The 14,571-nt window shown below is 41.7% G+C and overlaps 1 long non-coding RNA gene across 2 annotated transcripts in view; it reads left to right on the plus strand.

Annotated features, from left to right (window-relative positions):
* Positions 1 to 14,571, plus strand: part of LOC141583197 (uncharacterized) — a 776,849-nt gene that overhangs the window by 257,191 nt on the left and 505,087 nt on the right. For both annotated transcript variants that reach the window (XR_012515902.1, XR_012515903.1), the window contains exons 7-9: positions 2,147 to 2,260; positions 6,974 to 7,084; positions 13,103 to 13,190. This is a non-coding gene — a long non-coding RNA (uncharacterized LOC141583197). The remainder of the gene's footprint in view (positions 1 to 2,146; positions 2,261 to 6,973; positions 7,085 to 13,102; positions 13,191 to 14,571) is intronic.

The raw sequence follows: 14,571 nt of genomic DNA on the forward strand, positions 1-14,571 counted from the left end.
GGTGCCAGAACTTGTCCAAAGGGAAGACTCAGTGTCTCTAACAATAGCAAGGCGGAGACAGAAAGTGTTTCAGAGAAGCAGGAATGATTGTCTGCCATGGAAACAGTATATGGATTTATAGTAGTGTGTCTCTCTAATAACTAGTTAGCGTGTTCCTGTTAATTGAACATATCGGTGGTGTAAGTTTCCTTGGATCTCCTCATCTTCATGTAAGTTTATCTGTTCCCCTATCCCTCCCTTCTTTCCTTCTTTTCCTTCCTTCCTGGGTTTTCTGATCAGGGTTATGTGAGGCTAAAATCCAGAAATGGGCTAGCTATGCTTTTTCTCTAGAGCTCAAGCTTTTATTCCAAGTTCACTGCAGATATTGGAAAATGTTTCTATTCTTGTTTGTGGGGGACTGAGGGCCCTTTTTCTGTGCTGGCTGTCAGCCAGGAGATACTCTGACTTCAGATGCCACCTGCTTTCCTCTTTACCTGTCTTTTCTATCTTTCAGCCAATCACAACTCATGGAGTCCTTCTCAAGCTCCTTCCTTCTCTGACTTCATCTTCTCCAACCAGCCACAGAAAGCTCTGTCATGTATGGAGTGATGTGATTCAATACACTTCATGCAGGTAACCTCATCATCTTCAGGTCATGTAACTGTCACATAAAAACATAATCACAGGAGTGGTGTCTCATCACCTTAACAGGCTTCAGAGACAAGGATATGGCATGTTTGGGGACCATTTCAGAAATTCCATCTACCACAGTTGGACACTCACATTCCCCCATCTGCAAAATACATTCATCCTCTCCTCTAAAATTTCCAAATTTCATGTCATTAAAGCATTAGTTCAACATGAAAAATGTCACCTAGGCCACATCAGATCCAAAGTTTAAAATCTGATCTAAAACATCCACACCAGGTGTCAATGAGGCTTCTGAGGGTGTCCATTAAGTACAGATTATTGACATAATTGCCTTACCTCTGTCGACCTGTGAAACTGAACAAACTGCTTATCTGCTCCTAATGTGGAATGGCGGGACAGGCACAGAATAACAATTACAGTGATTCTAGTTCAAAAAGAAGGAACATGGAAGGGAGAAAAAAGTCACCAATCCAAAATAGTTTGGAAATGGAGCTGGGCAAAATCCAGCAGGAGGTACTTAAGTAGGATCCACAGTCTGAGACTGACCCTCCATCCTGTGGGACTTTGCTTTTGGGATCTTTGCTCTGCATTTCTTGAAACCGTTATTGTCTATCTTATTTTCCCCTACTCCTTTGGTTCTTCCCCTTTCTCCTCATGGCAGCATCCTCTGCTTAATCCTTGGTCCATCGCCCCCAGCAGAATTGGTCAGATAGTGCCCGTGTCACGGTCCTGACTGTCTCCACGAGGGGCTGTCCTTGTGAGCCCGTGCTCCTCTGAGATAGTCTTCACTGTCCTAACCTCTCTCAGTCATGATTGCTTTCAGCTGCCCTGGCTGGCTCAGGAGAAAACCTAAGACTATGGAGACCCAGAGCCATTCTCTGCCCTCTCTATCTCCAGGAGAGGAAGAAAATAACAGGGATCTTCATGGAGAAATGACCCACATGAGGGCCTGGACTCTCCAGCAGTTACAGCAGAGGAAACTCCCTGAGGAAGCATGGAGTAGCTGAACGCCCAGACTGGGAAAGCAGGGTTGTGTTAACCACTGTTTAATCCTCACATGCTCCCTGCCCCAAACTGCTAGCCAGTGAATGACAACGGACTGGGAGTAAGTAATAGGCCTAGAGAACCATGATAAAGAATTGTCCAAGGAAAGACCCTTTTACTCTGTTTGCAAGGTGAAATTGCTGTATTTGATCTAAAGTTTTCTGAAAGGCAGCAGCGAGTTTCTGGAGGATGAGTTACCTGCTTTGCACAGGGAGGGTGAGGCCAAGGCTTTCGTGGTATATCTGCTGCCACTGGGTGATGAGGGAGCCTGGGAGAGTCTTAGTCTTTCTGGACTTGAGTTTTCTCATCAGTAAAGTAGGTGCTAATTGTACCTCTCTGAGGTCCCTTCCTGCTTAGTTTTCTCTGAGTCCTTGAGGGACTGAGATGGTCTTTAACACTGCCTGGACCTCTAACCTGCCTCTGACCTCTCTGGGTCTGACTCCTGATTCTGGCCCCTGTGTTTCTCCTTCAGAGCCTGAGCTGAGTTCACACCTGGGAAGCTGAGAACTGAGGGAACAGATGGAAGAAAGTCAGCAGGTTTTGGTAAAGAGAAGAACCTGTAAAGGACAAGTCAGCGCTAGAACAGGTGAGAAACAAAGAAGGGGAGAATAAGGACAAACTGGGCCAGAAGCCTCAGGGGAATGGGCAATGGGCCTGTGATCATTCAACCACTCGAGGGGCAGCGCAAGCTGAGCAGCGGGGACTGGGCAAGACACTTAATCCGCAGGAGTCTCCTGACCCTGGTGAGGAAGAGCCAAAGGGGGGATCAGAGCTGGTTTATAGTGAGAGGCAGCACCAACTCCAAGAGGGGGAGGATTTGACCCTGAGCCCCACCCCAGACCTAGGAGCCTTGACCTCGGGGCTGCCATAGCAGTGGATGCTGTTCAGGTCAGTGTGGGTTAGAGAAGAACCATGCTTGGAGAAGGGTTGGAGATGTCTATTCTTACATTAAACAGCTCTGCCCTAGGTCAGGTGCCAGAGTAAGTGTTTCTTGCCAGTATATGAAGCAGTGATACTTACACTATTCCTCTGCACTTTCAGTTGAGGAAGGTCTCTCTATGATATGAGTATTTACTGGGTGTACTTGGGGTTCAAATAGTACTGTTTCCCCAAGCAACTCAAGCTCATGAGAGAAAGAACACAATGACATGATTTCAAGAAAATATAGTAGTTCTCTGAAAGTGGTGTGTCATGGCAGCCCAGAGGATGGGAGTGTAGGTGAAGACATTGCTCCTAATGACAAGGGGAACCATAAGAGGAATTCTTCAGAGTAGTCCCGTTTTTCCTCCAGTGTCCCACAGAAGATCCTGGGATGTGACTGGTGTAGAGCAGGGGTCTACAGGTATAGGAAGGGGGCTTGCTGCATCTTGGGAGAAATTATAGCATCCCTGGTAGGACATTTTGGAGAGGAATGTTGGTGATTGGATTGGATATCTATAGTCAGTTTTATCCTATCTTCAGTGAACACTGCTGAGACCTTCCTTAGTGCCAGACCCTAAGCTGGGAATCATGAACACAGAGATGAGTAGATATGATCTCAGCTTTCACAGAACTCTCAGTCTAGTGAATAGCAAGTTATGAGAAATGTAGTGATGGTGGCTTCATTAGAGCAAGTGGCTCATGCTGCATGGAGATGACCTCAGTGGATGACCGGGTCCCCTCTGGTTGTTAATCAACAGCTAGCTGACTTGCTCTGGGACAGTGACCCTGGATTTCTGCCAGGTGTCAGCATCTTAGGTACAAGCAACACCTCAGTTTTCTGTTGGGTCAAAACAGTTATCACTGCCAAGGTGATCAGAGGACACTAGTGACATCAGTAGCTACTGATGAGGTCCTGGCCAGCTAGGGAAATAAAGATGTAAGTTTAACAACAATTCTAAATTTGTTCTTAACATCATGAACAGAGAGTATCTGTCTTCTAAGTTAAATACTTTTTAGACTTCAAGATTCACCCACGTCCAAAATAAAATCTATATCAGCCATATTACTGCCCTGAGATGATTTTTCCCTGTCCTTACCAGAAGCCTGCACTATCTGGAGCACTGAGGCTGTCTCAAGCCAGCTGATCTGCTCTCTGGATTCCAGGGACACCCGCAGAGCCAGAGGTTGAAGGCACAGGCATTGCTATCTCTGACCGTTCTGACTCCAGGTTGATCCACCCCAATGCCCATTATTAACCACACAGTAACAGGATGCCACCAACATTTTGATTTGAGGCTGTCATGTCAGAATTTTAATAAAATTTAATAGATATTATTTTTTAGAGTACTTTTAGGTTTACAGATAAATTGAGCTGATAGCACAGGGAATTCCCCTATTCTCTCTTATCCTCTAGAACACAATTTCCTCTATCATTAGTATCTTGCATTAGTGTGATAGATGTTTACAATTGATCAATCAATATTGGTATGTTATTATTAACTAAACTCCATAGTTTACATTAGGGTTCATTCTTTGAGTTTTATAGTTCTGTGGGTTTTCACAATTACCTAGTGTCATGAATCCTCAGTACAGTATCACACAGAAGAGTTTCACTACTGAAAACCTCCTTGTGTTCAAACAATTCATCCCTCCTCCACGTTTGGCAATCACTGATCATTTCACTATCTCTACCATTTTGACTCTCCTGGAATGTCCTAGTGTTGGAATCATACAGTGTGTAGAGTTTTTAGACTCGTTTCTTCCTAGCATTATGTATTTAAAGTTCCTCCATGTCTTTTCATGGCCTGATAGCTCATTTCTTTTTATAACGGAATCATATTCTGTTGCACAGATATACCACAGTTTGTTTAGCCATTAACTTAGTAAAGGACATTTTGGTTATTTCCAGTTTTTGACAAGTATGAGAAAACTGTTGTAAATACCTGGATGCAAGTTTTTGAGTGAACATGTTTTCACATTACTGTGGTAAATACCTAAAACTGCTATTTGCAGGATTATGTGGCAAGGCTATTTTTAGCTTTGCAAAAAACAAAAACAAAAACAAAACAAAACAAAACAAAAACACCTGCCAAACTGTTTTCCAAAGTGACTAGCATTTTGCATTTCCACTAGCAGTGAATGAGAGTTCCCGCTGCTCTGCAACTTTGGCAGCCTTCGGTATTGTCACTTGTTTGGATTTGAGCCATTCTATTAGGTATGTATTATAGTGTAGTGGCATCTCTTTGGTTTAATATGCAATTTCCTAGTGACACATGATTTTGAGCATCTTTTTCATATGCTTATTTGCCATCCATATGTCTTTTCAGGTGGAGTATCCAGATCTTCTGCCCATTTTTAAATTGGGTTGTTTGCTTTATTATTATTGAGTTTTTAGAGTCCTTTATGTATTTTGGACACCAGTCTTTCATCAGAGCTGTATTTTGCCAATATTTTTTCCCAGTTTATCACTTGTTTATTCATTTTCTTAACAATGCCTTTCCCAGAGCAGAAGTTTTTAATTTTAATGAAGTCCAACTGATCAATTTTTTCTTTCCTGGGTTGTGCTTTTGACATTGTATCTGAGAAGTCATCACTATGCCCAAGGTCACCTAGATGTTCCCCTATGTTATCCTCTAGGAGTCTTACAGTTTTGTACCTTGCATTGAAGTGTAAGATCCATTTTGTGAAAGGTGTAAAATCTGTGTCTAGATTTATTTATTTTTTACATGTGGATATCTAGTCATTCTAGCACCATTTGTTGAAAAGACTATCCTTTGCCTGTTAAATTGCCTTTGTGCCTTTCTCAAAGGTTAGTCTATTTCCGAGCTCTGTATTCTTTTCTAGTGACCTATTTGTCTGCTTTTTTTCTTTCTTCACCAATTTCCACACTGTTTGGTTACTGTAGCTTTATAATTAGTGCTGAAGTCGGCAGTGTCAGTTCTGTGGGCATTTTTCTTCTGATCTTTACTATGAGAACCTGGTTGGGCTCCAGGTGATAAAACTTAGAAAAATGTGAGATCCCCACTAAATCTGGGCCCCAAGGAGTTTTGAATGCTCAAGGCAGGCCACCCTCAGCTTCTAGTAATCTGTCAGTACCATTTAAGTGCTGGCTTCAGCAGCTTCTGTTCCTTGTATTTGCCTGTCTGTCTTGTTTTCAGCATGGCAATTTGCCCTGTGACCTCTCTTCTAGGCCCTCTAATAAGATTTGATAATTTTCAGTTTGTTCAGCTTTTTTCTAGTTGTAAGGACAAGTGGTGACCTCCTGGCTCCTTGCAGGTTGGAGTAGAAACCAGAAATTTTATTGAACAAGTTACTTGTAATGAAAGTCAGTAATCATAAATGTAGAATTGAATAATTTCCGTAGATATGTAGAATTTTGTAGCCATCACCTCAGTCCCCTCTTAGAATACAGACTACCTTTCTTCCCTCCCCAGATTCCCCAGAGGCTCTTTGCAGTCATTTTCCAATCCCTGGTCACCATGACAGAGCCTGAACAAAATTAAAATTTGGGAAACAGACAACATTACATTTCAGCTTTTATTAGATTGGGATTTTATGTAATGGACATTGTCTTAATCTTGTGTCAACTAGAGGAAAGATTTTATTCTTAAGGACTTTCTTTATGGGAACTTAATAGTTAGTCCCATTTATTGCTCTCCTTGAATTGGTTCGTCTATGCTGGTAGCAGATAGTTGCAATCAAACCTTGTCCAGTGGGCACAAGTGAAAGCGCTAAAAAAAAAAATCCTTCTATTAGAAATGTAGATGATGAATTTGCAGATAATGTTATGCAGAGTTACGTTTGTTTGTTTTTGAGCCGGAGTTTCACTCTTGTTGTGCTGGCTGGAGTGCAATGGCATGATCTCAGCTCACTGCAACCTCTGCCTCCTGGGTTCAAGCAATGCTCCTGCCTCAGCCTCCTGAGTACCTGGGATTACAGGCATGCAGCACCATGCCAAGCTAATTTTCTATTTTTAGTGGAGACAGGGTTTCTCCATGTCGGTAAGGCTGGTCTTGAACTCCCAACCTCAGGTGATCTGCCCTCCTCAGCCTCCCAAAGTGTTGGGATTAGAGGCATGAGCCTTCATGCTGGAGTGCTATGTGCAATCTCAGCTAACTGCAACTTCTACCTCTAGGGTGCAAGTGATTCTTGTGCCTCAGCCTTTCGAGTTGGCTGGGATTACAGGCATGCAGCACCACGCCCGGCTAATTTTGTATTTTTAGTAGACAAAGAGTTTCTCCATGTTGGTCAGGCTGCTCTCCAACTACAAACCTCAGGTGATCCACGCACCTTAGCCTCCCAAAATACTGGAATTACATGCATGAGCCACCACACCTGGCTGGGAGTTAAATATTTTACCATCTTTTTTTTCTTTCAGAATTTGGATTGGTAACATGGAAAAGACACTTCTCACCTGCCTGAAATGCGCTTCATTATCTTCTTCTAGTTGCAAGGGCTCTGGAACAGCCCTTACAGTGCTCCCACAAAGGTAAGTATAACATTTTAATGTAGTCCCTTGCTTTTTTTTTTCTTTTTTGTGCCTATAGGGATTAGCATACATGTATGTGAAAATATAAAAAGAGTACAGATAGGCACCTGTAACTAGTTTTCTGTTGCTACCTATTAACGCATTATAACAAGTTAGTGGTTTGAAACCACAGAAATCAGGAAAGATTGGGTTCTCTGATCAGGGTCTTAGGAGGCTGAAATCCAGTTATGGGCTGCCTGTGTTTTTCATCCAGAGATCAGGCTACTCTTCCAAGTTTACTACAGATGTATCAGCAGAATTCCTCCTCTTGTGGGTGGAGGACTGAGATCCCTTTTTCAGTGCTCCTGGCTCTCAGCCAGGAGACACCCTGACTCCAGAGGCCACCTGCATTCTTTCTCACTTTTCCCATCTTCCAACCAACAACAGCCCATGGAATTCTTCTGCAGCTCCTATCCTCTCTCTGACTTTTTCTTTTCCTACCCACTAGAGAAATCTCTGACACTGAGGGAGTGATGTGATTAGATCCGGTGCACTCAGGAAAGCACAGCCTTTGTATTAGTCTGTTCTTGCAGTGTATAATTAATGACCTGGGTGATTTATAAAGAAAGAAGTTTAATCAGATCATGGTTCTGTGGGCTCTGCAGGCTTCTGCTTCTGGGGAGGCCTCAGGAAACTTACAATCATGGTAGAAGTGGAAGCAGGCACGATCTTCACATGGCTAACGGGAGAGAGAGAGAGAGAGAGGAGCGGGGGGAAGTGCTACATACTTTTAAGCAACTAGATCTCATGGAAACTCTCATGCGATGGCACTTGGGGGATGGTGCTGAGCCATTAGAAACCTTCCCCATGATCCAGTAACCTCCTGCCAGGTCCCACCTCTAACACTCAGGATTATAATTCAACATGAGATTTCGGTGGGGACACAGAGCCAAACCATATCACTCTTTAAAGTCATATGACTGCCATGTAACAATGTAATCACAGGAATGTCTTACCAGCTTAACAGGTTCCAGAGATAAGGGTACAGCATGTTTGGAGACCATTTTAGAAATTCTACCTATCACAGTTTAACTTCTATTCCCCAGACATTCACATCCCTCACAGATGCAAAATACATTCACCCTTTCACCTAAGGTTTCCAAGTTTCGTGTCATGAATGCATTAGTTCAAAGTGAAAAATGTCATGTAGCTCTAATCTGATTAAAAGTTTAAAATCTCGTTTAAATCATCTACACCAAGTGTGAATGAGGCTTCTGAGGGTGTCCATTAAGTACGGATTCTTTTTTGTTTTTTGTTTTTTTGAAAGTGAGTCTTGGTCTGTGACCCATGCTGGAGTGCAGGGGTGTGATCTTGGCTTACTGCAACTTCTGCCTCCTGGGTTCAAGCGATTCTCCTGCCTCGGCCTCTTGAGTAGCTGAGATTACAGGCATGCACCACTGGATTCAGCTAATTGTTTTGTATTTTTAGTAGAGAAGGGGTTTTGCCCTGTTAACCAGGCTAGTCTGAAACTCCTGACCTCAGGGGATCCATCACCCTAGGCCTCTCAAAGTGCTAGGATTACAGGCATGAGCCACCGTGCCTGGCCCAAATACAGATCCTTGATATAATTCCCTTACCTCTGTTGACTTGTGAAACTGAACAAACAGCTTATCTGTCCTTAATGTGCACTGGTGGGACAGTCACAGAGTAACGACACTAGTGATTCTTGTTCAAAAAGAGGGAAAGTGGAGGGAACAAAGTCACTGATCCAAAACCATTTTGAAATGGGGCTGAGCAAAGTCCAGCAGGAATTTCTTGATTGGGCTCCTCAGCCTGGAACTAACCCTCTGTGACAGGGGGCTTTGTCTCTGGGCTCTGCATATTTTTCTATCGTTACTGAAAACATTTTATTTTTCTTCTTCCCCCACTCTTTTGGTTCTTCCCCTTTCTCCTCGTGGCGGCATCCTCCACTTAATCCTTGTTGCATCATCCCAGCAGAATTGGTCAGATATTGCTGGTGTCATGGTCCTGACCATCTCCACGAGGGGCTGTCCTTGTGAGCCCGTGCTCCTCTTCACTGTCCTGACCTCTCGCAGTCATGATTCCTTTCAGCTGCCCTGGCTGGCTTAGGAGAAAACCTAAGACTGTGGAGTCCCAGAACCAATCTCTGCCCTCTCTATCTCCAGGAGAGGAAGAAAATAACAGGGATCTTCATGGAGAAATGACTCACATGAGGGCCTGGACTCTCCAGCAGTTAGAGCAGAAGAAAGTTTTTGAAGAAGAATGGAGGAGCTGAGAGCCCAGGCCGGGAAAGCAGGGTTGTGTGAAACGCTATTTAATCCTATGTGCTCCCTGCCCCAATCTAGCAGCTAGTGAATGACAGCTGACCGAGTATAATCACCAGGACTATAGAACTGTGATAAAGGGTTTGTCCAAAGAAAGGGGCTTTTACTCTTTTTGTTATCACAGTGGACATTGCTGTTTTTCATCTAAAGTTTTCTGAACGGCAGCAGTGAGCTTCTGGAGGGTGAGTTACCTGCTCTGCACAGGGAGGCTTAGGCCAAGGCTTGTGTGGGATCTGCTGCCACCAAGTGGTGAGGGAGGGAGCCTGGGAGAGTCTCAGTCTTTCTGGGCTTCAGGTTCCTCATCGGCAAGGTAGGGGCTTTTTGTACCTCTCCGAGGTCACTTCCTGCTCTGTTTTCTCTGCATCTCTGAGGAATTGAGATGGTTTTCAATACTGCCTGGGACCTTCAGCTGAGACCTGACTCTGTGTGTCTCCTGCAGAAGGCTGAGCTGAGTCTACACACTGGAATCCCAGAGATCAGGGAACAGGTGGAATAAAGAAACTCAGCAGGTTTAGGGGATGAGAATAATCCCCAAAGGACAAGCCATTGGTAGATGAAAACCAAAGAATGGGAGAATAAGGGAAAACTGGGACAGAAGCCTGAAGGGAAATGGGCACTGCCTGTGATCATTTAAATTCTCAAGGAGCAGCATGAGCTGAGCAGTGGGGACTGGGAAACTTACTCCACAGGAATCTCCTGCCTCTGGCCAGAGAGGCATAGGGTAGATCAGAGCTGGTTTATAGTGAGGGGCAGCTTCAACTCCAGGAGCGGGAGGATGTGACCGTGAGCCCCCACCCCAGACCCAGGAGCCTCGACCTCGGGGCTGCCGTAGCAGTCGATGCTCTTCAGGTCAGTGTGGGTTAGAGGGAATAACCGTGCTTGGAGAAAGGTTGGAGATGTTCATTCTTAATCAAACAGCTCTGTCCTGGGTCAGGTGCCAGAGTAAGTGTCCCTTGCTTGTATATGAAACAGTGATACTTATACTATTCTTCTGCATCTTCAGTTGAGGGAAGTTTCCCGTAAATATTTATTATTTACTTTTCTTTATATTGGCTAAGCACTTGTGATTCAGGTATTTAATGTCTCTAAAAAAACACAAGCCAGTGAGTGGAAGAACACACACAGATCATTTCAACAAGATACGGTAGTTCTACCCAACTGAGGTGTTGTGGCAGCCTGGAAGATGGGAGGGTATGTCAGAGGACATTGCTCCTAATGACAGGGGGAGGTGTAAGAGAACATTTTCAGATTGGCTGGGTGCAGTGGCTCACGCCTATAATCTGAGCACTTTGTGAGGCTGAGGTGGGTGGATCACAAGATCAAGAGATTGAGACTATCCTGGTCAACATGAAATGGTAGACCATTTCTACTGAAAATACAAAAAAATTAGCTGGGTATTGTGGTGTGCACCTGTAGTCCCAGCTACTCGGGATGCTGAGGCAGGAGAATTGCTTGAACCCAGGAGGCAGAGGTTGCAGTGAGCTGAAATCATGCCATTGCACTCCAGCCTGGGTAACTAGAGCGACACTCCACCTCCAAAAACAAAAAAAATTCAGAACAGGCTTGTCTTCCTTCAAGCTCCCACAGGAGAGGATCCTGGGGCCGCGATGGTGTAGGGCAGGCGCCTCTTTAGGGAAGGGGATTTGCAGCCTTCTGAGAGAAAGAGCATCCTCACAAGACATAGGGAACAGAAATGTAGGTGAAAGAGTCGGAGGTTTCTAATCAATTTTATTCAGTCATGGATGAACACTGCTGAGAGGCCTCTCTGTGCTGGGCCCTTAGCTAAGAACCGTGATCACAGAGGTGAGTAAAATAGGATCCCAGCTTTCACACAATTCTCAGTCTAGTGACTGGTGATTGATGAGAAGTGTAGTGATGGTGGGTTCATCGGAACCAGTGGCTGATGCCGCATGGGATGACCTCAGTGGATGGCCTGGGCCAGTGACCCTGGACTTCAGCCATATTTCAGCATCTCGAGGTGCAGTACACCAATACCTCTGCTGCGTGTTGAGTCAAAGCAGTTAACACAGCCAAGGTATTCAGCCAAGGTATCACACTGGTGATATCAGTAGCTATTGACTGTTTCCAGCTGGGGAAACAAAGAAGTAAATTTAGTAAGTCTTCTAAATTTGTCCTTGCCATAATGATAAATAACTGTATCTTGATAATGAATTATATACTGGCAAATTAATTATAATTTGCCATAATGAGAAATAACTTTATGCTGAGTACTGCCGACACACAAGCCCTTGAGGACACATGCCTGAGGATTCTGATGAAGATAATGATGTCCAAATATGTACACATTTGGACCTACAGTTCAGCTTTGAAACAGTGGAAGACCCAGTTTCAAATTCAAGGTTGCTTTGAGTAGAATCTCACTTTACCTCTCTTTGCATGGCAATGGGGCCAATCTTCCCTAAGCTGTACCTTACAAGAAAAGTAATACTGGTAAGATTTCAGAGTTCAGCAGACAGAGGTAAGTATTTTAGTGCCAATGATTGAGATCTACTCTAACAGTGTCCAGTATTATTAAATTCTTATCTTCGGATAATTTAAAATAAAATATTTAGCACTAAACTTTAGCCTCGATGACAAAATAATTTAATCAAATTTTTATTGTTCCACAGCATCCTTTATATATCCCATATTTATTTAAAACTCTGTAAGTATGCCACTGGTCAGAAAAATGTTTTTTCACATATGTATTTATATTATTGAATACTATTTTGTAGTTCATGAGAGGTATTTGGGGAATAATAAAGAGCCACACACTGTTAATCTACTTAGCTCAATTAAATACATTGCTCCACAGAGGAACATATGTCTAAATCAATCATATTCATAGTCAAACCATTTTATAGATTTGTTACCTACTATTTTAAGTAGTATTAAAAGTGTCACTAACTAGATATATCTTATGTCTTTTGTAATTATGAGCTGCTTAAGAACATGAACACATACTTACTTATTTGCACATTTTATATTGCCTCTCATACTGCTTGTTGTTTATAAAAAAATCTGCTGCAATTAAAAAGTTAATAAAAACAATAAAATAAAAGTGGTTTAAATTCAAAAGACAATCATAAGTTCTATCTGACATAATAAAAAGGAGGCCAGGTACAGGGGCTCATGCCTATAATCCCAGCACTTTGGGAGGCTGAGGCGGGTGGATCACGAGGTCAAGAGATCAAGATCATCCTGGTCAACATGGTAAAAACCCATCTCTACTAAAAATACAAAAATTAGCTGGGCATGGTGGCACAGCCTGTAGTCCCAGCTACTCGGGAGGCTGAGGCAGGAGAATTACTTAAACCCAGGAGGCAGAGGTTTCAGTGAGCCGAGATCATGCCATTGCACTCCAGCCTGGGTAACAAGAGTGAAACTCTGTCTCAAAAATACAAAATAATAATAATAATAATAATAATAATAATAAGGAGAAGTTATCTAAACAGTATATGTAACAAAAGCATTTTTGTTGTTGTTATTGTTGTTGTTGTTGTTTTGCTACATAAGTAAGAAAACTTCCCAAGACACACAAAGTGGATTTGAACAAATTGAAAATAAATGCTATACCCTTGGATAGGAAGACTCCAAAAAATAACGTTGCTCTTGTTCAAGTCAACTGACAAATTTATAATTTATTCACTATGCTCCCTGGAAAATAATTAATACATCCCAACCATTGCCACAGGACTTGCAGTGCTTCACTGAGGGAGAAGACTTCCACGCCTACTGAGCTGAACCTGGCCACCTTTGGCAACCGGCTTTGGCCAAAAAAAGTAAGAAAAATTGATTTGTACCATTTTGCAGAGAAACTTGAAGAGTTTCATTGTGGTTTGGCCATGCTTTTCTCCAACATCTGCTTCAAAACTGAGATGGAAACTTTATCCCACATTGTGGTTTCAGAATGAATGTCAAAGCTAATATAGATGTTAAGATGAGATTAGTAGATCATCTGTTACTACAGAAGAAAGCGCTGATAGTTGGGAAATTGTTGCATGGAGGTTCATTGTAATCTCTACTTCATATGTGCATTTGGAAAATTTTAAAAGAACATGTTTGCAAAACGCTAAAAATGAACCAGTATGACATGTTGTCATTAGAAAGATATCAATGATTTAATCTAAAATATTATTCTAGCCCTAAAAAGTCCTTCATTTAAATTGAGGAAAACCCTTGATTATCAAATCAAACTTGAACCTATTTTTGTATAATGTATATGTCTATGTGCAAATTAATAATTTAAGAGAAAATATTACATATGCATATTTTAAACACTAAATATAGCTCAGGCCACGCAAAGAGAATGTCTCATTTATTCTTTAAAATTCTGTCTGTTATATATGGTTTTCTCTAGTCTCTAAAACCTCAGATGTCTATATAGAGTAGGGTTTGATTTAAAAAAAAGTTATGTACATCAATTTTTATTTGGCTACAAAAGCTTACTATATTTAGGAATAATCCAGAATTGCAAGTTGGTTTATTGAATGTATTTTTCACTTTCTTCCCTCTACTTTTAATGTGGTGCATTATCCTGTAAATTACATTCAGATTATCATCTCCTTAAGTTTATAAAATGTTTTTCAAAATAAAAGTAAAAAAAAATAACAATTGTAAAGTTTCTTTTTAAGATACAAACTTCATGAAACATTATGTTTTTTGATAAGCATGATATCAGCAACATATTTGGTTGAGAATGAAAGGCAAAGCTTTACAGAAACAGGAATATCTGAGTCAAAATTTTCCATAATTTGTTTTTATGTATTATATTTCACAAAATGCATGTAACTGGATTAGTTCTGCAATAGATTAAATTTGTTTTCTCACAAAATAGAACTTAAACAAAAGCAGGTGCTGTTTTCTGATGGAACACTATGAACCTATTTCCATAATGAGTTTTACAGACACATAAATCTTCAATTCACATTCTGCATTTTATAAAAGTTGCCTGCTACTAAAACCTTCAGGAAAACTACAAATTTTAAATTGGTTGTTAATTTAAGGGTCTTTGAACATTTAGACGTTAAAAGATAACTTTAACTTCCATAGCATTTACAGACAAGAAGAGCATGCTATTTTAAAAAATTATTTAAACACTTTTCAAAGAAAATGGTTTCATTAATTTTTTAAATATTTATTTTAATATTTATCATCAGATAA

Source organism: Saimiri boliviensis (assembly GCF_048565385.1).
Source record: "Saimiri boliviensis isolate mSaiBol1 chromosome 19 unlocalized genomic scaffold, mSaiBol1.pri SUPER_19_unloc_1, whole genome shotgun sequence".
NCBI lineage: Eukaryota > Metazoa > Chordata > Mammalia > Primates > Cebidae > Saimiri > Saimiri boliviensis.